The sequence below is a fragment of the Mustelus asterias genome, chromosome 9, assembly GCF_964213995.1.
Source record: "Mustelus asterias chromosome 9, sMusAst1.hap1.1, whole genome shotgun sequence".
NCBI classification, from domain to species: Eukaryota; Metazoa; Chordata; class Chondrichthyes; order Carcharhiniformes; family Triakidae; genus Mustelus; species Mustelus asterias.
Window position 1 is genome coordinate 131571285 of NC_135809.1, and position 26546 is coordinate 131597830.

Sequence of the window (26546 nt, forward strand, 5' to 3'; positions counted from 1 at the left end):
GTACCGACAACTGAACAACAGGGAACACTACAGACAGTTACCCACAGATCCGACCAAAGAACACACCCGTCAACTCAACAGACTGATCAAGACCTCTGATCCGGACCTTCAGAGCACCCTCCATGCTCTCATCCCATGTACCCCCTGCATTGGCGATCTCTACTGCCTCCTGAAGATACACAAGGCAAACACACCCGGCCGTCCCATCGTATCGGGCAATGGGACCCTGTGCGAAAACCTCTCCGGCTACGTCGAGGGCATCCTGAAACCCATTGTACAAAGAACCCCCAGCTTTTGTCGCGACACTACGGACTTCCTACAGAAACTCAGCACACATGGAGCAGTTGAACCAGGAGCATTCCTCGTCACACCCCCACGACGATGGCATTGCTGCAACTGCCTCAGTACTCAACGTCGACAACTGCCAGTTTCCAGATACAATTTTACAAGTCATCCGCTTCATCCTGGACCACAATGTCTTCACCTTCAACAACCAGTTCTTCATCCAGACACACGGAACAGCCATGGGGACCAAATCCGCACCTCAATATGTCAACATCTTCATGCACAGGTGATGCACTTGCCTGGACTTGCAAAATCCCACCAACTGTCCTGTCTGGAGACAATACACATCTCTTTAACCTGTGCTTAACGCTCTCTCCACTCACATTGTCTGTACCTTTAAGACTTGATTACCTGTGAAGACTCGCATTCCAATCATTATTTTGTAAATTGAGTTTGTGTCTTTATATGCCCTGTTTGTGAATAGAATTTCCACTCACCTGACGAAGGGGCAACGCTCCGAAAGCTAGTGGCTTTTGCTACCAAATAAACCTGTTGGACTTTAACCTGGTGTTGTGAGACTTCTTACAGAAATATATATGCATGAGTCATGGGGTTAAAGCATGTTAAAGCATTAATAAGGGTTATTGTTGCTGTGGTTTAGAGTATTAGTTGCTTACCAGGCAATGTTGCTTTCACTTGTTAAACTGTGGGCGGGATTTTCCAGCCGAACTTGCCCCCAAGGCCTGAAATTCCTGCCCAAGGTCAATGGGCCTGTGCATGGTCTGCCCCCCCCCGCCCACTATGATTCCTGTGGCGCGTGGGATGGGAAACTTCCACCCTAAAAATCTTAAACCGTGAATGTTGTCCTTTAGGTTGGTCACTAGGAATTCAGTTCTCTTGTTTAAAGTCTCCATGGGGATCACAACACTTTGTTACCTTGAATATTCTCCCACATTCCCTCCACCTTGCCACCCTTCTTCCAAATGTTAAAAGCCTCCTCAAACCCTTCCCCGCAATGATGGCCTCTTCCCCAGTGCCTTCCTTAATGCACTCTGAGAATCAGTTCCCTACACAAGGAATGGGACAGAAATATAAGTTGTTATGGTTCAGTCAACCACATTAGACAGCGTGTTTATCCATGATAGACTTCTAACTAAGGAACAAATTACACGCACATGTTTACCATACATCTGGAGGTTCTTTGACATTGATTGGACCTTGCAAACATTTTAGCTTCGAGTCGATGTTGGGCTTTGGGTTGTGTCTGCGGAATTCAGCCGTGCTCTGAATGTTCAAACAGCAAAGCATGAAGTCTTAGGAGGTACAATAATTTTTAAAAAATTATTTGAAGATGCTTCATACTCTGAATGTTAGAAACGGATAAACGGCAACCACACGTGAGAATGCCAATGATTTTGTCTTCTCAAACCACATGCTAACTTCAGCCGGAATGCTGCTAGAATTATGATAATGTGCTTTGAGATTCACTCTGTGGAGAGCTGCAGTTGTAGTTTGCTTCATGCTTAAGGATGTAGCCATAACAACAAAGTCAAGAATCGGGTAAGCATAGTGGGCGAAGCCGGCATCAAAAACTGTCCAGATTTCATCTCTTTGCTTCATTCTTTTGCTGTATACGCAAAACGAATATTTCATTTACAAAGCAAAATTCTGACCAAGATTTTTCTTACGCCAACTGTAAAACATAAGGGAGACAAGGGCATGGATTGTCCTCGGCCTGGGCATCTTGCAGTGTGTCTAAGATACTAGACCTCTTTGTACACACTTAAGGTTTTGAAAAAGAATCTCACCAAGTTGCTGTGAGTACAAGCTGATAACTGCGCAGCGAGGGGTTCAGGGATTTTGGGGCCTGGCAGAGACGTGGAACAACTTATCTCCCGAACCAGAAATTGAAGAACTGAAAAATACAGGGTGCATTACAGTGGCTGAATTCGACGTCAAATCAGGTAGAGAAAGCTGAATAAAGAGAAGGAAAGAAAGTTTCGATTGAGAGAGACGGAAAGAAAAAGAGCAAAAAGATATCAAAACAATTTTCAAACTATCCCAACAGCGGTTAATAACCTCGAGGAATTAATCTCCAAACTCCCTTATTTTTTATTTTTTGGGCAAGAGAGGTTGATGAACAGTCATTAACAATGACACCCTGTTCAAAGGGTACTTTATTATTCATTACTGGGACATGGGTGTCACTGGCTGGCCAGCATTTATTGCCCAACCCTCGCTGCCCTTGGAGGGCAGTTGAAAGTCAATCACACTGCTGTGGATCTGGAGTCACATGTAGGCCAGACCAGGTAAGGATGGCAGATTTCCTTCCCTAAAGGACATTAGTGAACCAGATGGGTTTTTCGGACAATCGACAATCGTTTCATGGTCATCAGTAGATTCTTAATTCCAGATATTTTTTATTGAATTCAAATTCCACCATCTGCCGTTGCGGGATTCGAACCCGTGTCCCCAGAACATTAGCTGAGTTTCTGGAGTGATAGTCTAGCAACAATCACCTCCCCCTACTTGTACTGTTAACTGCTGGATTGACCTCTCAGTGGCGAGTTTATTGGGCGGCTGTTGTAACAATGGTATGAAAATCACTGGGAAGTTAAGGCTGAAATGTTGATTTCTCGAAGTTAATGGGGGACAGGAACAAATCAGTCATCAATTTGTGGTGGTTAGTAAATGGATCTCATTGGGATTGTGCTAATAGGTAGCATCAGAAAGAGCTCTGTCCAGGTTTAAAATTGTCTGGCCCTCATCTACACTGTGAACTGCTGGAGCATTGGAATTTCATTATCTGTCTACATATCTCAAATTCTTTAGGGAAGATAGTGGTGTTGTGGTATTGTCATTGGACTATTAACCCAGGGACCAAGGAAAAAATCCAAGGAACCGGATCTACTGCAGATGGTGAAATATGAATAAAATTTATTTTTAAAAGTCTAATGGTGACCATGAAATTATTGTTGGTTGTCTTAAAATCCCACCTGGTTCACTAATGTCCTTTAGGGAAAGAAATCTGCCGTCCTTACCTGGTCTGGCCTACATGTGACTCCATAGCCACAGCAGTGTGGCTGATGCTCAAATGTCCTCTGAAATGGAGGGCAGTTAGCGTTGGACAATAAATGCTGGCCCAGCCAGCGATGTCCACATCTCCCGAGCTAACTAAAAAAAAACCCTCTGAAGGAATACACAATTGGATTGTTGAAACTGGACTCACATAAAGCCGTAACTCTTATTTTTATTGTGGTCTTTCCCTGTTCCCCTTTCTTTCCCTTCTCCCTCTTTTATTGTTTGAGCGCCCAAAGTTGCAGACATTGTAAAATTAGGGGAGGAGATAGCCTAGTGGTATTATCGCCAGACAAAACTGAGCTCATGTTCTGAGGACCTGGGTTCGAATCCCGTCACGGCAGCTGGTGAAATTTGAATTCAATTTTAAAAATCTGGAATTAAGAATCTACTGATGACCATGGAACCATTCGGAAAAACCTATCTGGTTCACAAATGTCCTTTAGGGAAGGAAATCTGCCATCCTTATCTGGTCTGGCCTACATGTGACTCCAAACCTACAGAAATGTGGTTGACTCTCAGCTGCCCTCCAAGGGCAGCTAGGGATGGGCAATAAATGCTGGCCAGCCAGCGACGCCCATGTCTCACGAATGAATAAAAAAAATCATTTCCCTTGTTTTGTATCTGTTTAAAATAAACCTTGTCTGGAGTTTGCTGTGGGATTATTAATAGAGGGTTGGATCACATCAAATTGAAGGGTTGGGGAAAATACACCACCACTTATAAAAAGGTGAAGTCGGAAATCGAGAAAACACCTTTCTGTTTACAGACAGATAGTGAGAGGGGAAATCAGGACTGTTTAAATTAATCCCCTCTCCTGTCGCAACGGAAAGTGGGAGCTCATGTTTTGGAAAAGGCAATTTGAATTTGACCAGAATCCAAGTTAAGAGAGGAGCCAAATAGAAGAGTCAAATGGAATCCAAAGGAGGGAAAGTCAGTTGCTGGAACTAATTTTGAGACAAGTACACACACCATCGCAAACTCTATTAAAGTAGCATGGTGAATTATATTCCAAAGATGAGTATGGAAAAGGGAATACTAACCAGTGAAATCTTAGCCTCTCTGAGTTGGGACAATTAAGGATTGCAGCGAGAAAACTACAGATAAAAGTTACTCCTAAGGTCAAAAAGCTTGTAGCTCTTCAGATACTTCTGGAGTATCTCAGTCCCTCTCCAAAACAAATATATATTAATTTATTTATTAGTGTCACAAGTAGGCTTACATTAACACTGCAATGAAGTCACTATGAAAATCCCCTAGTTGCTACACTCTGGCGCCTGTTCGGGTACACTGAGGGAGAATTCAGCATGGCCAATGCACCTAACCAGCACGTCTTTCAGACTGTGGGAGGGAATCGGAGCACCCGGAGGAAACCCACGCAGACACGGGGAGAACGTGCAGACCCCACGCAGACAGTGACCAAAGCCGGGAATCGAACCCAGTGTGATAGGCCCCTATAGACCTGGAGCGAGAGCTGCTCAGAGGTAGCAAGGCCAAAGCCAGGCCAGTGTTACAATCCCAGCTGTTGTTACAACTGGACAGTCCAGCCCCAATGTGGAACCCTGGCTCAATCGATCCTAACTTTAATTTTTTTGATTGGAGACGTGGATGAACAGAGTCACAGAATTGCCAATTAACTTTTAAAAAAGGATTTAAACATTTAATAAACATGAAAAGATTAATTGTTATACAACAGTCCTTCTATATCCCATTTATATCTTCACAGATATACACAGATTTTTCAAGGATAACACAAGTTACAGAATATATCTTATACTATCATTAAATACACATTCCATGTAAACCAATCAGCAAAATGTGGTCAGACACCAAACTCTCTGAAGCCAAGTGGTCGACGCTATCCAAAACAACTTCCATAGATTTCTCATCAAATCCCCCCAGATGCTTGTCACACTGTGAGCCAATTGGTTTCACTGGAACTCTGACTTCCGCATGAGTATTTCTAAACTTAACTCTCAAATAAATACGCCTTAGAATTTTCTCCCAAATGAGGCTTTCTCTTGGATGCCCTCACCGAAGATCCACTTCCAGGATTTCAACCTTTCCTTTCAGTATTCCTCTCCCCTGAAGCACCACGTGCATTCAAGCCTCCACACAATCTCTCAGGTACCCAGCCACGCCAACAGAACCCCACTGCTTCACAGGCTGAATTAAGGTATGACCAACCTTAGGGTCACTTCAGATATCTGGCTTCTCACTAGCCAACTTCACCAGGTCTGCACCTTGTAGCTCTGTCTTTCACTGGGCGCCTCGCTCTGCCCCTTTCTTTAACTTCAGTGAACTGTACCTTGTTCATCTTCCAATTCTTTGTCCCTTTGACTTCTGTCAACCTGGAACCTTTCTTTCATTACTTAGGTTCTAGAGATATTTATCCTTTAGCTTTGAGTCATAGAGCCATTGTGAGGGGGACTTTTCCTGTCCCGCCCACCGCGGGAATCATAGCAGGCAGTGGGGGAGTGGGGAGCGGCAGGGTGTGGGGGTGCGGGGGGGGACCATGCAAAAGTCCATTGACCTCAGGTGGGATTTTCCAGGTTTGGGGTGAGCACAGCTGGATAATTCCATCCATTGAATTTTACAGCACAAAATGAAGCCCTTCAGCCCATCGTGTCTGTGTCAGCCATCAAGCACCTATCTTTTCTAATCCCATTTTACAGCTCTTGGTTTGCAGACTTTGCATGCTTCTGGGACTTGCTTTCTGCCCCTTACTCCATTGTATTCCTCTCTCTTGGCAGTTTCTGTGAAAGTTGCTTTCTTCTCAGGTACCTGGTTCCAAACTGAATTTATGCTTTTCAGTGTGGGCCCCTTGTTGCTAAGCAACAGCCTAATCTTTCTTTAAACCATTTTTGTTTTCATGTCATAAACACTTTAAGTACAATGCAGGCATAATTTAAGATGAAACCAAAATCTTATATATATGCAGGCAACTTTGTTTAACATGAAGCTAACTGAAGCTTTAACCCTATATTACACAGAAAAACAAAACTGAACTTACTAAAAGCTATGTCGTGTTCTAATACCCACAAATACAAATGTAGATGACCTCTCTTTCCTGAAGCGAGTAAAATTAAACCAGGTCCAGAGATGGCCCCTTGAATCTGTAATAGATTCCCATAATATCTCCAAGATGAACAAGGACCAGAGAATTCCGAAAGCAGGGAAATAACTAGTGAGGCAGATGCCTCAGGTCGATGAAGAGTCTGAAAGAAAACAGGTTGTTAAGTCTGAAAAGGAAAAGGTTAAGGATTGCCCTGAAGTATGGCTAGCAGAACTTTTCTTTCCAGTGTTAAAGACCCAGACCCATCCTTAAAATTTAAAAAGAAAGGAGACCTTACCCTTACCAGATAAACAGGAGGTCTGTCTAGCCCACCTCACCATGCCAAACCTTGGTGTTTGAAAGATTGGGCTGTTTGGAGGTTTGACCGCTCTCTCCAATGCCGTGGCTTCGCCTCTGCATGTTCCTGACACGGTCCTTTGGATTTTCCGTCTGCACTCGCCCCAAGACCGCAAAATCCCGCCTGAGGTCCGAGGACCTTTGAACTGTCCAGCCCTCTCCCGCTACGATTCCCGTGGCGGACGGGACGAGAAAATTCCGTCCAGTACCCTGATGTTTTCCTGAATTAACCTTCTCCATTTTGGTTGGTTGCAAGCCAGTGTCTCCCATGAGATGATGGGAATGTTTGACGTCTTCAGGGACGCTTTGTCGACATCCCTAAAGTGTTTCTGCTGTCCTCCTGGGAGTCTCCCGCTGGGACTGAGTTCCGTGTAGAACCATTGTTTCCAGAGTCTGGTGTCAGGGATACGAATGACATGCCCTGCCCAGTGGGACTGGTTTTGAGTGATTTGCGCCTCGATGCTGGGTACCGTGGCTCGAAGGAGGGTGTTGCTGTTATACCACCTTTATTGTTTGAAACATCCTGTGAAGGTTCCCCTAGCAGGATGCTGGTGACCAAGCGCTCCCATTTTTCCAGCGACTTCGATAAGGCAGACAACACTCACTTTCGGTGAATTCCTCTGAGAGTTCCTGGAAGAAGTGTTGATAGAATATTGAAGTCTTGACTAAATGTGGTGGAATGTCTGCCGATGAGTTTCAAAAAGACCTCTTCAAACTTCCAGCAACAAGTGAATAGTGATAAATCTTCAAGTAGCTCTTGAAATCCAGCGCAATGACTTGTTTACTCCTGTTCAGCTGGTTGCTATTAGAAGAGGTCATTAGGTCAAGTGTTATCCATCAAAATGCTGTGCAGCCCCCTTAATGAGTTCTAGTAGGCAATATAACCGGCCTCTTAATGATCCTCTGGGCAGCTGTTTGCAGGCCAAGCTTCAACTCTATTACCAAGATGCCATCTTGTGCTAAGCCAGTGTTCCAGCTCAAGACTGGAACTTGTCCATGTCAGGAACACGTCAATGCCTGAAGGACCCATCCAAATGTCCCCAGATCTCAGACGTGGAGAAAAAGACTGCAATGTAACACTTGAGACATCCGACAATAAAACAACCAATCTTTGAAAAACGAGCCCTCGGCTTTATGATGTTCGGCTTACATAGAAACATAGAAGAAAGGAGGAGCAGGAGGAGGCCATTCGGCCCTTCGAGCCTGCTCTGCCATTCATTATGATCATGGCTGATCGTCCAACTCAATAGCCTAATCCTGCTTTCTCCCCATAACCTTTGATCCCATTCGCCCCAAGTGCTATGTCCAGCCGCCTCTTGAATACATTCAGTGCTTTGGTCATCAGCTACTTCCTGTGGTAATGAGTTCCACAGGCTCGCCACTCTTTGGGTGAAGGATGAATGACACCCACGACATTTATAAGTTGACACCCTGCTTCAGCCTTCACAATGCCGGTTTCAACCTTAATGATGCCGTGCCAGTGAACAATTATGGGTGGCACGGTGACACAATGGTTAGCACTGCTGCCTCCAGCTCCAGGGACCAGGGTTCGATTCCAGGCTTGGGTCACTGTCTGTGTGGAGTCTGCATGTTCTCCCGGGGTTTCCTCCAGGTGCTCTGGCTTCCTCCCAAGTCTGAAAGACGCGCTGGTTAGGGTGCATTGGCCGATGCTAAATTCTCCCTCAGTGTACCTGAACAGGCGCCAGACTCTGGCGACTAGGGGATTTTCACAGTAACTTCATTGCAGTGTTAATGTAAGCCTACTTGTGACACTAACAAATAAACTTAAACTTTAAATTGATCTCTACCAATTGTTATTTTCCTTTATCATAGAATCATAGAATCCCAACAGTGCAGAAGGAGGCCATTTGGCCCATCGGATCTGCACCAACAACAATCCCATCCAGCCCCTATCCCTGTAACCCCACGTATTTACCCTGCTAATTCCCCTGACACTAAGGGGCAATTTAGCACGGCCAATCCACCTAACCTGCATATCTTTGGACTGTGGGAGAAAACTGGAGCATGCAGAGGAAACCTACGCAGACACGGGGAGAACGCGCAAACTCCAAACAGACAGTCAACTAAGGCCGGAATCGAACCCAGGTCCCTGGAGCTGTGAGGCAGCAGTGCTAAGCATTGTGCCACTGTTTATATTCCACCTTTCGCAACCTCAGGAAGTGAAAATTGCTTCTCAGACATAGGAGCGGTTTTGAAAGTGTCGCACTGTTCTATCATGGGAAATAAGGCAATTTTACTGAAGAAAGGTCTGTTCAATTTTAAAACTGAGCAGAAACTGGCGGGTGGGCTGCCTGTTTGACAAAAGACTTGAGTTTCCTTCCCACTTGCGTCCTGTGAATAACAATTGGATGTGTTATCTAATGGTTGGGTTATCCAATTACCCTGATTAATATGCAGGAAGTGAGAAAGAAAATGCACATCAATCATTTTACCACCGACCTCACCATGACCTCTCACTGATAAACTCAGAGTGCATTTGAGGAACTTTAGAACGTGAAGCAAATTTACAGAACAGCAAATCAGAGGTGATTCTATATCTCTGCTCGTGGCAGCCATGATGTGGAGTTAGAACCATAGAACCATAGAAAATTACATCTCAGAAACAGGCCTTTTGGCCCTTCTTGTCTGTGCCGAACCATTTTATGCCTAGTCCCACTGACCTGCACTTGGACCATATCCCTCCACACCCCTCTCATCCATGAACCCGTCCAAGTTTTTCTTAAATGTTAAAAGTGACCCCGCATTTACCACTTTATCCGGCAGCTCATTCCACACTCCCACCACTCTCTGCGTGAAGAAGCCCCCCCTAATATTCCCTTTAAACTTTTCTCCTTTCACCCTTAACCCATGCCCTCTGGTTTTTTTCTCCCCTAGCCTCAGCATTTTCTCCCCTAGCCTCAGCATAGGGGAGTTGCCGGCGTTGGACTGGGGTGGGCACAGTAAGAAGTCTCACAACACCAGGTTAAAGTCCAACAGGTTTATTTGGTAGCATGAGCTTTCGAAGCGATGCTCCTTCATGAAGTGCATTAAGTGGGCATTAATCCTGCACTCACCTGATAAAGGGGCAGCGCTCCGGAAGCTCGTGTTACCAAATAAACCTGTTGGACTTTAACCTGGTGTTGTGAGACTATTTACTCTGCTCGTGGTGTTGTGGCCACAAGTTGATCAAAAGGGAACAGCCATCTGAACCTGGTCGATTCCATCATTGACAAGTACACTATTCAGTGAAAATAGGGTTTTGTGCCTTGGTTCAGGAGCCAATCCCCCCCCCCCCCCCCCCCACCCCCATTTATAACATTGCTCCTACAGGAAAATCAGTTCCGACTTACAACATTACAACACAGTTTTCAGGAACCTGTCGTGCCATAAATCCGAGGACCACCGGTATCTGGCACAGGATTTCAATAAAGAAGCAGATGGGGTTTGTGGTTTTGAAAGGGTGCTCTACCTCTGAATTGTGGGAAATTCTTAAATATTTTTGCACTTCTAAACTCAGTGGGCCCTATTTTCTGGTTAAAGTTAAATTTCCAGTCAAAGGCGGCATGGTGGCACAGTGGTTAGCGCTGCTGCCTCACAGTTCCAGGGACAAGGGTTCAATTCCCGGCTTGGGTCACTGTCTGTGCGGAGTCTGCATATTCTCCCTGTGTCTGCGTGGGTTTCCTCCGGGTGCTCCGGTTTCCTCCCACACTCCAAAGACGTGCTGGTTAGGTACATTGACCCAAGCAGGCGCCGGAATGTGGCGACTAGGGGATTTTCACAGTAGCTTCATTACAGTGTTGATGTAAGCCTACTTGGACTAATAAATAAACTGCCCCTCGCCATTTTAACTGTGGGAGCAGCATTAATCATCTTGGGGCAAGACTTGCCCCCTTATCTCAGGAGGAAGTCCTGCTTTATCCAGCTGCTGGCCAGTTGGCCTGCTGGAAGCTCTGTTGTCCCGGCAGTGGCTACAGAGTTTGAATGATGGCCAGTGTGGGGAGCAGTCGAGGCACCAAGGTAACTCCAGAGCCAGGCTGGCAGGCTTTAACAAGGGAACTGAGGAGGACTGAGTGGAAGGAGAGGTAAATGTGATGGGCACTAGGGACCCCAAAAGGAGATCTCCAACCCTGCCTCACCTGACAATAGCTCACACAGTTAAAGCTGCCAGTCTACCTGCTTGGAATGAGCCCCTCCCTTCCATGGACAGAATCGCGACCAGGATGGGCTGGAACCCATAAGTGGGCATTAATTGTCAACTTGAGAGCCTTGATAGGTCCAAGGCCGGGCTGCCCAGTGCCTCACTGCATCCCTGTTAAATATGAGACAGGTTAAGGCAGGTAGATAGGCAGTAGGCAGACCACGCACTGCATTTGATAAGCGCACCCCTCCCACCATCTCCTCTCCCCTCCTCCCCCCTCCCCTCCTCCCCGCTCCCCTTCCCTCCTGTCACCTCCCCTCCCCTCGTCTAACCTTGTCTCCCCTCCCATCCCCTCTCCCCCCCTTCCAGGCCTTCCAATCAGCTGCCGAGGTGTGGTGGGGGGAGGGGGTAAAGTCCAGCCCACGTTTATCAGCGACACGTTACACTGACAGAACCAAAGATTCCGAAGTGAAATACAAGCTCTTCGGAAAGACAGAAGTCAAGTCAATATGTCACTTCACATCATGTTCTCCAATGTTTGGCCTGTCAGCTAAATATATTTTACTCAATTTGTCGAACTTTGCTGCATGTTTTTAAAACAACACAGTCTGTATTTGCCTCAAGTAAGAGAAGACAAAGTGCAGATGAAACAAATGTTATTATATCAGTTTTTTATGTGGCACATGTTCTAAGGCATCGCCTATGGCTCACATTAAGGTCACTGGGAAATCTATGACACCTCAGAGATCCACATGTAGCTTTTCACACACTGGCATGAAAGCAGCATTTTGTTAAAATATTACATTCGTTTTATGAGCTGAACTAAATGATAGTCTGTTGAGTTGAGAGCTTTAACTGCTTTGTAAATTATTACATTGCCGCTAACACACATGTTGAATGTTACACTTTGTGGGTTTTGGTTAATTTGTTGATTGGGTGTAATGATGAGTGAATGGCTTTGAGTGAGTGTTGAGTGGTCCTATGGGTAAGTAACCCTTTTTGTGGTAATTGGTTGAGATGTTCCTGAGATGCTTCAAAGAAATGACCTTCGAATATGTGTGTAGCTGTAGTGAGATCTGAAATGTAGAAAGCTGAGACAGCAGGGAAGGTTACTCCAGAGCTTTGGGGCTTTGGGAATTCCAGTTAATGGCTGAAGAAAAAGGTCAAGTTGCTGACAACAAACTTGCTTGCAATCAGCGATTTTCTATCCTGCTATTAGAAAATGATGCCAAGGCCACTACAATGTGCTTATTGTCAAGAATTCAATCGAATTTACAACACAGGATCAGACCATTTGGCCCAACTAGTTTATTCCCAACCCTACTTTATCTAAGCCTATCAGGTTAACTTTCTATTCCTTTCTCCCCATTTACCTACCTAGTGCCTCTTAACTGCATCTGATTTGATTTGATTTGATTTACTATTGACACATGTATTAGTATACAGTGAAAAGTATTGTTTCTTGCGCGCTATACAGACAAAGCATACAGACAAATTCATAGAGAAGGGAAGGAGGGAGTGCAGAATGTAGTGTTACAGTCATAGCTAGGGTGAAGAGAAAGATCAACTTAATGTGAGGTAGGTCCATTGAAAAGTCTGACGGCAGCAGGGAAGAAGCTGTTCTTGAGTCGGTTGGTGCGTGACCCCAGATTTTGTTATCTTTTTCCCAACAGAAGAAGGTGGAAGAGAGAATGTCTGGGTGCATGGGGTCCTTAATTACGCTGGCTGCTTTGCTGAGGCAGCGGGCAGTGTAGACAGAGTCAATGAATGGGAGGCTGGTTTGAGTGATGGATTGGGCTACATTCACGACCTTTTGTAGCTCCTTGCAGTCGTGGGCAGAGCAGGAGCCATATCAAGCTGTGATACAACCAGAAAGAATGCTTCCTATGGCGCATCTGTAAAAGTTGGTGACAGTCGCAGCTGACATGCCAAATTTCCTTAATCTCCTGAGAAAGTAGAGGCGTTGGTGGGCTTTCTTAACTATCGTGTCGGCATGGGGGGACCAGGGCAGGTTGTTGGTGATCTGGACACCTAAACACTTGAAGCGTTTGACCATTTGTACTTTGTCCCCGTTGATGCAGACAGGGGCATGTTCTCCTCTACGCTACTTCATATGTTAGTTACTCCAACCATTCTCTGGGTAAAGAAGTTTCTCCCGAAATTCTCATTGGATTTACAGGTGTAATGTCTCACTTCCAGCTATCTGGAATTCCAATTGTGGGCGGCACAGTGGTCAGCACTGCTGTCTCACAAGCGCCAGGGACCCTGGTTTGATTCCCTGCTTGGGTCACTGTCTGTGCGGAGTCTGCACGTTCTCCCTGTGTCTGCGTGGGTTTCCTCCGAGTGCTCCGGTTTCCTCCCACAATCCAAAAGGTGTGCTGGTTAGATGCATTGGCCATGCTAAATTCTCCCTCAGTGTACTCGGACAGACACCGGAGTGTGGTGACTAGGGGATTTTCACAGTAACTTCATTGCAGTGTTAATGCAAGCTTACTTGTGACACTAATAAATAAACTTTAAAAATCTGAACCCAGCTGTGTGTGAAGACTAGGCCTATTCTGAAACTGCCACGCATGAATTTTCATCATTCTTAGGTGATCAAAATAACTTACCAGGTTGTTAAGTTACAAAGAACAATAGGATCAGGCCCTTCGGCCCACCAAGCCTGCGCTGCCTCCTAATCCTTATTTAGACCCACCGTTTATTGCCCATATGTGGTTTCTAGTCACCTCCCATGCATTTGTCGATCAAGATACGCCTTGAACGTTGCTCACGTGCCTTCTTCCACCACCACCTCTAGCAGCGTGTTCCAGGCACCCACCACTCTGTGTGTGAAAAACTTCTCCCTACATCACCCCTAAACTTTCCCCCCTCACCTTGAACCTGTGCCTTCTTGTAGTTGACCTTTCCACCCTGGGGAGAAGCCTCTGACTATCCACCCTCTCCAAATGGGGAATAGAGGGATATAAGCAGTTGGCTTAGATCGTTAAGCATGATCAGCGCAGGCTTGGAGGGTCGAAGGGCCTGTTTCTGTGCTGTACTGTTCTTTGTTCTTTGTTCTATGCCTCTCATCATTTTGTAGACCTCTATCAGGTCTCCCCTCAGCCTCTGTATTTCCAGTGAAAACAATTCAAGTTTATCGAACCTCGCCTCATAGCCAACACCCTCGAGACCAGGCAACATCTTGGTAAACCTTTTTTGCACTCCCTCCAAAGCTTCCACATCCTTCTGGTAGTGTGGTGACCAGAACTGCACGCAATACTCCAAATGAGGCCTAGAATCATAGAATCATCATAGAAACCCTACAGTGCAGAAGGGGAGCTTATATCCCTCTATAGCCAAAGTTCTACACAGCTGTAACATAACTTGCCAACCTTTATACTCGATGCCCCAGCCAATGAGGGCAAGCATGCTGTATGCCTTCTTGACCATCTTATCCACCTGTGTTGCCACTTTCCGGGATCTGTGGACTTGTACACCAGATCCTTCTGTATGTCAATGCTCCTAAGGGTTCTGCCATTTTCACTGATGCGTGGCACACTGGCTTGTTGCCTGCTTTGCGTTCCTGCCATTTCCTGCACTCCAAGTGACCCACATGACTCTTGACCTGACTTTGCCCGCCTGACTTGAAAACTGGCAAGAACTGAAATCTGACTCGGTCCTGAGGTTGCCAGCATTGAGATGCTGTACTTTGTATTCAGAACCCCTAGTTTTTGGACTATTCAGAAATAGAGTTATTTTTGTTCCATCTACTCTAACAAATCCTTAGAGTCCTCCACTAGATCAAGCCTCTTTGTTGCTTTGGAGAAAGGCAGAGGTGTGACTGGTGACAGGATTTTTGGGGTAAGATTTAATTTAAAGCACTTTTTCGCGGGTGTTAGTTATTTATTTAATTATTTTTAAATTTTGGCGCGAAACCGGCAGTGGCCGCGGGGTTTACTGGGAAGGGTCTTTTGAGTTTTTTTTAGTGCACGGGAGGTTTAAAAGGCAGGCCCCACTATCTAACGGGCAGCGTTGGGAGCGGGCAGCAGAGTGAGAGGGAGCTGAGTGAGAACTGAGGGCCTTTGGCTCATCGGGCTTAGGCAGAAAGGGCGAGCAGGGGTGAGTTTCTTATTTTTTTTTAGCTATAATTTACTTTTCTCTGTGTACCTTGGAAGAAAGGGTGAAATATGAGTGTTAAGCCAGTGTGGTACTCGCAGTGCAGGATGTGAGAGGTCTTGGAGGCACCTGGCCTCCCGGACATCCACATCTGTGAGGGGTGTGTCGAGCTGCGGTTCCTGAGGGCCCGTGTTAGGGAGCTGGAACAGCAGCTCAAGGATCTTAGGCAGGTGAGGGAGAATGAGGAGGTGATAGACAAGAGCTATCATCAGGTGGTCACACCAGGGCCACGGGAGGAGGCCAAGTGGGTGACAGCCAGGAAGGGTAAAACACGGGTGATTGAGAGCACACCGGTGGAAGTGCCCCTACATAACAAGTACTCCTGGCTGAGTACTGTTGGGGGGGACAGCCCATCTGGGGGAAGCAGCAGTGGCCGTGTCTCCGGGGTGGAGTCCGGCCCTGTAACTCAGAGGGCTAAGGAAAGGAGGAGGAAGGCGGTATTAATCGGGGACTCGACAGTCAGGGGGACGGACAGGCGATTTTGCGGAGGCAGGCGGGAGTCTCGCATGGTGGTCTGCCTCCCTGGGGCTGGGATCCAGGATGTCGCTGGGCGAGTCCCAGAAATCCTGAGGTGGGAGGGAGAGGAGCCGGAGGTAGCGATACATATTGGTACCACTGATGTGGGTAAGAAGGGGGAAGGGAACATGAAAAAAGAGTATAGGGAATTAGGGAGACAGCTGAGAAGGAGGAAAGCAAAGGTAGTAATCTCGGGATTGCTGCCTGTGCCACAGGAAGGTGAGGAAAGGAATGGAGTGAGGTGGAGGATGAATGTGTGGCTGAGGGAATGGTGCAGGGGGCAGGGATTCAGGTTCCTGGACCATTGGGACCTCTTTAGGGGCAGGTGTGACCTGTATACTAAAAACGGGTGGCACTTGAATCCCAGGGGGACCAATATCCTGGCAGGAAGGTTGGCTAAGGCTACTGGGGAGAGTTTAAACTAGATAGGTTGGGGGGAGGGGATCAAAGCGACGTGACTGAGAGTGAGGAAGGTAGCTCGCAAACAGAGAAGGGTTATAGGCAGTGCGAGAGGGCAGGTGGACTGGGAACAGAGAAGGGGAGAGGTCAGACCATAGGATTGAGAGGTGTCTACTCTAATGCCAGGAGTATAGTGAATAAACAACTAGCTAAAGGAGGAGAGGGCTTGGGAGATGTTAGTAGCGCTTCAACAAACCGGGTCCAGATAAAGGCTGGCATAAAGACACTTTGCCTGAATGCACGAAGCATTCGAAACAAAGTAAATGAGTTGATGGCACAAATCCATACAAATGAATATGATCTAGTGTCCATCACAGAAACGCGGTTGCAGGGTGACCGGGACTGGGAACTGAATATACAGGGTTATCAGGCATTTAGGAAGGATAGACAGGTAGAAAAAGGAGGTGGGGTAGCTTTGTTAATAAAGGATAGTATCAGGACGGTAGTGAGAGACAACATAGGCTCTAAGGAGCAAAACGTGGAATCGTTGTGGATGGAGATAAGGAATAGTAGGGGGAGAAAGACACTGGTAGGCGTGGTCTATAGGCCCCCAAATAATAACTTAGAGGTGGGGAGGGCTATAAACAAGCAAATAATGGATGCGTGCAAAAGTGGAACGGCAATAATCATGGGGGATTTTAACCTACATATTGATTGGTCGACTCAAATTGGACGTGGAGGGCTTGAGGAAGAGTTCTTGGAATGCTGTCGGGATTGTTTCATTGAACAGTATGTTACGGAACCTATGAGAGAGCGAGCTATCTTGGATCTGGTTCTGTGCAATGAGACAGGTAGGATTAAGGATCTTCTTGTGAAGGATCCTCTTGGGATGAGTGATCATAATATGGTGGAATTTCTGATACAGATGGAGGGTGAGAAAGTAGGGTCCCAAACCAGTGTCCTCTGCTTGAACAGAGGGGAGTACGATAGGATGAGGGTGGAATTGGCTAATGTAGACTGGGCGAGCAGACTGGTAGGTAGGACAGCTGAGGAACAGTGGAGGATTTTTAAGGAGATTTTTTAAAGTACTCAGCAAAAATATATTCCGGTGATAAAGAAGGACAGTAAGAAAAAGGATAACCGGACGTGGATAACGAAGGAAATAAAGGAGAGTATTAAAATAAAATCAGATGCGTACAGAGTGGCCAAAAATAGTGGAGAATTAGTGGATTGGGAAAGCTTTAAAGAAAAACAAAGAACGACTAAGAAAGCGATTAAGAAAGGAAAGATAGATTATGAAACTAAATTAGCTCAAAATATAAAAAAATGATAGTAAAAGTTTTTACTAGTATATAAAAAGGAATAGAGTGGCTAGAGTGAATGTTGGACCCTTGGAAGATGAGAGGGGGGATTTAATAGTGGAAAACGAGGAAATGGCTGAGACTTTAAATAAGTTCTTTGTGTCGGTCTTCACGGTGGAAGACACAAATAGTTTGCCGAATATTAGAGATCGAGAGTTGGTGGGAGGGCAGGTCCTTAATACAATTACTGTTACTAAGGAGGTGGTGCTTGGTAGACTAATAGGACTGAAGGTAGACAAGTCCCCGGGCCCGGATGGAATGCATCCCAGGGTACTGAAAGAAATGGCTGAGGTAATAGCAGATGCGTTAGTAGTAATTTATCAAAATTCGCTGGACTCTGGGGTAGTGCCGGCTGACTGGAAAACAGCTCCTGTTACGCCGCTGTTTAAAAAAGGAAGTAGGCAAAAGGCGGGTAACTACAGGCCGGTTAGCTTAACGTCCGTAGTTGGGAAGATGCTAGAGTCCATTATTAAAGAGGAAATAACAGAGCACCTGAATAAGAATGGTTCGATCAAGCAGACGCAGCATGGATTCATGAAGGGAAAGTCGTGTTTGACGAATCTACTGGACTTTTATGAAGATGTCACTAGTACGGTTGACAGAGGGGAACCGGTGGATGTGGTGTTTTTAGATTTCCAGAAGGCATTCGATAAGGTGCCTCACAAAAGGTTGCTGCAGAAGATTGGGGTACACGGAGTTAGGGGTAAGGTGTTGGCGTGGATTGGGGATTGGCTATCTAACAGGAAGCAGAGAGTTGGGATAAATGGGTGCTTTTCTGGTTGGCAGTTGGTGACCAGTGGCGTGCCGCAGGGATCGGTGCTGGGGCCTCAATTGTTTACCATTTACATAGATGATCTGGAGGAGGGGACTGAATCTAGGGTATTCAAGTTTGCTGATGACACGAAGGTGAGTGGGAAAGCGAATTGCGTGGAGGACGCGGAAAGTCTGCAGAGAGATTTGGATAGGCTGAGCAAGTGGGCGAGGATCTGGCAGATGGAATATAACATTAGCAAATGTGAGGTTATCCACTTTGGAAGAAATAATAGTAAATTGGAATATTATTTAAATGGAGAAAAATTACATCGTGTGACTGTACAGAGGGACCTGGGGGTCCTTGTGCACAAATCGCAAAAACTCAGTCTGCAGGTGCAGCAGGTGATCAAGAAGGCGAATGGAATGTTGGCCTTTATCGCGAGGGGGATAGAATATAAAAGCAGGGAGGTCTTGCTGCAACTGTACAAGGCACTGGTGAGGCCGCAACTGGAGTACTGTGTGCAGTTTTGGTCCCCTTATTTGCGAAAGGATATATTGGCCTTGGAGGGAGTGCAGAGAAGGTTCACCAGGTTGACCGGAGATGAGGGGTGTAGCTTATGAGGAGAGATTAAACAGATTGGGTCTGTACTCGTTGGAGTTTAGAAGGATGAGGGGTGATCTTATAGAGACATATAAGATAATGAAGGGGCTGGATAGGGTAGAGGTGGAGAGATTCTTTCCACTTAGAAGGGAAACCAGAACTAGAGGGCACAGCCTCAAAATAAGGGGGGGCCGGTTCAGAACAGAGTTGAGGGGGAACTTCTTCTCTCAGAGGGTAGTGAATCTCTGGAATTCTCTGCCCATTGAAGTGGTGGAGGCTTCCTCGTTGAATATGTTTAAATCACGGGTAGATAGTTTTCTGATCGATAAGGGAATTAGGGGATTTGGGGAGCAGGCGGGTAAGTGGAACTGATTCGCTTCAGATCAGCCATGATCTTGTTGAATGGCGGGGCAGGCTCGAAGGGCCAGATGGCCTACTCCTGCTCCTATTTCTTATGTTCTTATGTTCTTAAGCCTCAGATACTGTTTCCCAGGGAAAAGATCCTCAGCCTGTTCCGCTTCCCCTGATGGTTAAAAATCTCTCATTTAACCGTCACCCTTGTAAAACTTTCCTGGATTTTCTCCAATTTTTCCAAACTCATCATCCAATAAAGATTAGGAAATGATTAGAATAGAACCAGAAATCAGAGACTTCAGTTATGCAGAGACTTTGGAGAAATCAACTGTAATGATACACTTTTGGAGACCTCATTAATAAAAACAATAGATTTATTTCAGAGTGACCTTCAGGAGCCGTTTGTTTGTAGCTAATTCCAAAGTACCTTGGCACGAAGAGAACTCGTTCCCCTTGGGTGATTCCCCCGCTCTGCATCCCAATTGGTTACCCAGACCAAGGGATCCTTACTCTGCTGTGTTGCCCTTAAATAATCACCACATCCCTCCCCCTTTTAACTCCTTTATGCAATCTTCAATAACTAATTTACTCAGTCCTAAATTGTAATGAAACATTGGCCAGGATTCTCCAAAAAAATAGACTAAATGCCCAAATGAGCGAAAAACGGCTTACATTAACACTACAATGAAGTTACTGTGCAAATCCCCCAGTCGCCACACTCTGGCGCCTGTTTGGGCACACTGAGGGAGAATTTAGCATGACCAATGTACCTAACCAGCATGTCTTTTGGACTGTGGGAGGAAACCGGAACACCCGGAGGAAACCCACGGAGAAATGGGGAGAACGTGCAGACTCCGCACAGATGGTGACCCAAGCCAGGATTTGAACCCAGGTCCCTGGGGCTGTGAAGCAGCATTGCGAACCACTGTGCCACCTGTGATGCAGAAGTAGATTTTTTTAAAGTTAAAATCAATGGTTGAAATTGAGATTGGCCTTTTATGGGGTTCTCCCACTTGGCCACAGTTTTCTCCCAGGTTTGACGATTCTTCTGCTGAAGTTGCCGAAGACTAACCGGCAGCTCTTGGGGAAATTCACAGCGGTCCGTATGCGCTGTCTGCTGTGTATTTTGTTTGGCATAAACACAGAGGTCAGAGACTAATGTATTAAATTGCAATTAGTACTGCTGCAGAGGCAGAGACCAGGTGACACAATCCCAACACAGAGACCAGGTGACACAATCCCAACACAGAGACCAGGTGACACAATCCCAACACAGAGACCAGGTGACACAATCCCAACACAGAGACCAGGTGACACAATCCCAACACAGAGACCAGGTGACACAATCCTGCACAACCAGAGGTTACCAAACCTTCCCTCAATCTAACAATAACTGCAGTTTTAAAGTTTATTTATTGGTGTCACAAGTAGGCTTACATTAACACTGCAATGAAGTTACTGTGAAAATCCCCAGTCGCCACACTTCAGCGCCTGTTCTGGTACACTGAGGGAGAATTTAACATGGTCAATGCACCCAACCAGCACGTCTTTCAGACTGTGGGAGGAAACCGGAGCATCCAGACGAAACCCACGCAGACACGGGGAGAACGTGCAGACTCTGCAGTGACAGTGACTCAAGCCGGGAATCAAACCCGGGTCTCTGGTGCTGTGAGGCAGCAGTGCTAACCACTGTGCCACCGTGCCATCCTGAGGGGCATAAACAGTTGATTGAACAAACTGTGCATATTACAGCATCGATGTTGAAAAACACCGACCTTCCAGCCACTCAATATAACTCAAGGACACAACTAACGAATGCAAGGATTTTGCAGTGAAAAACACTTCTGACGGTTTTTCACAACTTTGGCGAAATATGCAAACTGTGTTACCCTTAGAGAACTGTGAAATTGCGAACATTAATATAATTTAATGATTTAATTATAATTAATATAATTTACCTAAACATGTTGATTTGCACCCCACATTTTGGATTTTTGCGTCTGATTTTCTGTGTTATGTAGTGATTGCAGTACATAAATGAAATACTGGATTATCATTCGGAGACCCATGCTGTTTTTCCAGCACGGACTGTTGCTTTAACAGGTATCCCATCCGTGGGTAGCTTTTATTAACTCTCAAGGAAGGAAAATATAACAGTATCATCCAATAGCAAAGTACTTTCTGGCCAGCAAATTTCCAAGCAATGCCAGCTCCAGTTTGTTTAGTGTTTGTACAGATTGTGGTGAAGGATGATCATTCCAAGAAATGATCACTTTTCCAATGAAGATACCAGATTTTAGCGCTCCTTGATCAGGATAATTCTGTGGGCTAGTTTCTTTTGTTGAATTTGCATTGTAGATTTTTACTTCACAGTTTAAACCTGTTGCAAAATATGAGATGTTCCACTGATTTGAGTCGTTTGAGCTCCCTGCAATTTGTGGGAAAGCAATATTTATTTTTAGGTGGATGGGCTGCAGGGAATCGATAAAGCTGCAATTAAAAGAACCAGAATCCAATTCCCTTTTGACCAGTCATAAAGACTGGCTGCAAGTTGTACAACTCCATTACACAGGCACCACCTCCTCTTCTTAGTGATAAGTATCGAAGAATGGCTGTTCTATCTACACTCACTGGAAGAATGTTCGTGAGTGTCATTTCGTTCTGTTGCAGCTGCAGTGATGGGCAGGACATTTCACCTGCAACCTGACTCCCATAGTAACTGCTCCACTTGGAACTCAATCGTGGCAGAGACTCCCAGGAGGACAAAGGAAAGGCTTTAGGGATGTCCCCAAAATATCTCTGGAGAGGTCAAAGATTTTTGGAATATTGGGAACAATTTTGGGCCCTGTATCTAAGGAAGGACGTGCTGGCCTTGGAGAGGGTCCAGAAGAGGTTCATGAGAATGATCCCGGGAATGAAAGGTTTGCCGTCTGAGGAACGGTTGAGGACTCTGAGTCCGTACTCAATGGGGTTTAGAAGGATGAGGGGGGATCTCATTGAAACTTACAGGATACTGAAATGCCTGGATAGTGTGGACACGGGGAAGATGTTTTCATTAGTCGGAGAGACTGGGATCCGAGGGCACAGCCTCAGAGTAAAGGGACGACCCTTTAGAACAGAGATGAGGAGGAATTTCTTCAGCCAGAGAGTGGTGAATCTGTGGAATTCATTGCCACAGAAGGCTGTGGAGGCCAAGCCATTGAGTGTCTTTAAGACAGAGATAGATAGGTTCTTGATTGGTAAGGGGATCACAGGTTACAGGGAAAAGACAAGAGAATGGGTTTGAGAAACGTATCAGTCATGATCGAATGGCGGAGCAGACCTGACGGGCCGAATGGCCTAATTCTGTTCCTATATCTTATGGTCTTAAGATGCATGGCTGATGATGACTGAAACTTGTTCTACCATTCCTCAACAGTGCTTGATCAACAGCCTCAGCAACTCTACCATTTGCAGTGCAATTTCCACCTACCTCCCCACGATCTGCCATAAACCATCCTAATCAGTGAGATTGCTACTGAATGCCAGTTTTTGGCTGGTTTTCTGTTGCACACCAATGTCCACTGAGAAATTTGTCTTTGCTGTCTAAATTCACAGAATTCTTCCAAGTGGCATGAAGACAGAATTGTCATTCTAGTCTGGTTGGGATTTGAATGCAGATTTGTTGAGTTGAATGGGCGGCAATAGATGCTGCCACTCAGTGTATTACTCCCACCCTGCAGCTGTTTTACAAAGTCTTTAACATGTTCTTTGTTTCTATTGTATTTTTATAGAATCAGAGTAGGTGAAGCAGTGTTTGGTAATAAGGATAATTGCTTCCAGGGTAATACTGGGATACTCGGTGGCTTTGTGGTAATGTCACTACTTTACTAAACTAGCTCATGTCCTGGAGACATGGGTTCAAATCCCACAATGGCAGCTGGTGGAATTTAAATACCATTAATAAATCTGAAATATAAAGCTAGCTTCAGCCATGGCAACCCTGAAAGCCATCACTGATTGTTGTAAAAACCCATCTGGTTCACTGATGCCCTTTAGGAAAGGAAATCTCTTATCCTTTTTTCTGTTTGCCCTTCGGATGATTCCAAACCCAGTGCAAAGTGGTTGACTCATAACTGCCCTTTGAACTGGCTGAACAAGACACTCAGTTCAAGGGCAACTAGGGATGGGCAACACATGCTGGCCTTGCCAGCGACAACCACATCCAATAAGAGATAAAGGAAAAGAAATTGGATGCTCAAAACTACAACATTTGGAAAATGTTGGGGACAAAACAACTTCAATGATGAGATATAATTACCCTCTTCTTATATCCACCCATAAGCACATACACATTATATTGGGAAAAGCACAGTTAGTTACTTTTTTGGATTACTAGTCAGTTGGTTGGGTCCTTAGTGAAACTTGGTAGGAATAAATATCCCCAAAATAAAATGTTTCTGTCTCAACAGATGTTGACTGTGACAGTGTCAGATCTATAAGAATTGATAACATGCATCTGGCAAAAATGTCTCATTGTAACCCCATTAGAAGATTGAAATTAACAGCGCTGGACTAATCTCCAGAGCCAGGAATTCCGTGTGGGAATTGCAGTGTGATTAGTGTTTCAGTGGTTGCAATCTTTGTTGATCAAGTGGAAAATTTCCCTCAGGCCAAGTCATGCTATTGGAGGTGAAACAGCCTCATTGTTTCTGCCCCAAGGCAAGGAACAATCAAAGCGTTAAGAGTTTCAAACACAAGCTTTTTTTGAAGAAAGTCCTCAAAACAGGGACTTCAAGAAAGGCAAGTATAAATGCTAATTTAAATTCAATAAGAGAAACATGACTGTGATTAATTCATTACTGTACTCGGTGAAGTGTTTTCTTTGTTCCCATTTCCCTTTAAATTATGTTACATTCCGGCTTTCAGACAGAAAGTTTTCATATTCAGATGCAAGGCTTATTGCCCCCAAACACTTTCATTGCACCTGGGTTCACAAACTATATGAGAATGAATATTGAAAGGGACAGCAGCAGAGTTAAGGTGCTGCCTCGTATCAATTACAGTGCAGTCCACTCAGGGCAACTCCGATGTGTTTGTAACTGAATGCAAAGCCATTGCCGTGTCCGTCCAGATCAGTTGGCAGTAATCAGATTCTATTTTCCACAATCAACAACAAGGGCCACAATCTTACAGTGCGCAGGCCGTCCAAAACTGATGGGAAAGTGAGGTTGAGGCTGATGGTGAGAAACAGATGGACTTTACAACTTGCACGTTCAAGAACCAGTAACAATGATCAGCGAGAGAAAGAGCCCCGGGCACATCAGACACGGATTGTGGAGGTGAATCAGGACCTGCAGTCTTTCCTCTATGTAGTTGGCTGTGGGAATTAAGTGAGGAACCAGATAAGATTTTATGACAATGGTTTCATTTTCACCGTTTGACTTTTAATTCTAGATTTTTATTAATTCATGGGATGTGGACGTCGCTGGCTGGGCCAGCATTTATTGCCCATACCGAAGGGCATTTAAGAGTCAACCACATTGTTGTGGGTCTGGAGTCATATGTAGGCCAGACTGGGTAAGGACGGCAGATTTCCTTCCCGATTAGGACATTAAACTAAAGTTTATTAGTCAGAAGTAGGCTTACATTAACATTGCAATGAAGTTACTGTGAAATTCCCCGACACTCAAGCGCCTGTTCAGGTACACTGAGGGAGGATTTAGCATGGCCAATGCACCTAACCAGTACGTCTTTCGGACTGTGGGAGGAAACCGGACCACCCAGAGGAAACTCACGCAGATACGGGGAGCACGTGCAAACTCCACACAGACAGGGACCCAAGCCGGGAATCGAACCCAGGTCCCTGGAACTGTGGGGCAGCAGTGCTAACCACTGTGCCACTTTAGTGATTTTTATTGAATTAAAATTTCACCATCTGCCATGGTGGGATTCGAACCCTGGTTGCCAGAGCATTACCCGGATTACAAGTCCAGTGACAATACCACTATGCCACCACCTCCCCATCCCTGAGGGTATTTAAGAGTTAACCACATCATGGCAGCTGAAATAGAGTAAGAAGTTTAACAACACCAGGTTAAAGTCCAACAGGTTTATTTGGTAGCAAAAGCCACACAAGCTTTCGAGGCTCTGAGCCCCTTCTTCAGGTGACTCACCTGAAGAAGGGGCTCAGAGCCTCGAAAGCTTGTGTGGCTTTTGCTACCAAATAAACCTGTTGGACTTTAACCTGGTGTTGTTAAACTTCTTACTGTGTTTACCCCAGTCCAACGCCGGCATCTCCACAAGCTGAAATAGATCCATCATCCTAGTACTTAGTAGAACCATGGAAATGATGCAGCACAGAAGGAGGCTACTTGGCCCATCTTGTCCATGCCGACCCAGCGACATGCAGGTGCTCTTTCTAGTCCTATCTTCCTGCAGTTGGCCCATTGCCCTGCAACTTGCAGCACTTAAGGTGCAGATCCAGGTACTTTTTTAAAGAGTTTAGAGTCTCTGGCTCCACCAGTAATCAGGCAGCGAATTTGAGACATCCACCACCCTCTGCGTAAGACAGTTTTTCCTCATGTCCCCTCTAATCCTTCTGCCACTTAACAAAAATCTATGACCCTGGTTTTTGAACTCTCTGCCAAGGGAAACAGGTTCCTCCTGTCTACTCTATCTCTCCCCCTCACAATCTTGTATACCTCAATTATCTCACCCCTCAGCCTTCTCTGTTCCAAGGAAAACCCCAGTCTCTCTAATCTCTCCTCATAGTGCCAATTCTCCAGGCCTGGCAACATTTAGTAAATCTGTCTCCAGAGCAATTACATCCTTCCTGTAATGCGGTGACCAGAACTGCACACAATACTCCAATTGTGCAATGATGTGCAGCTAGCAAGTAACTGTCTGGAGTTAAGTGTTGTTTCAGCACATTTAAGAAATGTCACGAGTGTTTGCTTGATCAAGAGTGCAGGGGTTCAGAGATCTCTCCAGCTGATCATAGGTTAAAGATCCCCAGATAGCTCAGATATAAGAGCCACCATTCCAATACGCCAAGACGACTGCACATTGGCCACTTCTTAAAGAACTCCTGATTTCAACCTGGCTTGTTTCAGATGGCAGATGAATTGTAGTCTGCTGTCTGTCGGAGGTCTTGTGGCCCAGTGGGTTAGTGTCTCTGCCTCTGAGCTAGAAGCTCTGGGTTCGAGTCTCACTTCAGGACTTGGTGGCCAAGGAAGGTGCGTTTGTAATGTGGGCAAGCAGGTTGATATCAGCCTGTAGATTCGTCCACTGTGCCAGATGATAAGAACAGGAGAGTCTCCTTTGATGTAGAGTGGTGGCCCTCAAGCGACAGCCTCTGGTGACAGGCTGGTGGCCTGTTCCAGGGACAACTGGCCAAGAAACCAGAGATAAACATGCATTTTGTCTGCTTCATGTATCATGAGGCACGAGAGAGAGGGAAGAAAAGTCCAAACATTCACGAATCAAACCATAAGACTACAATGGACATCA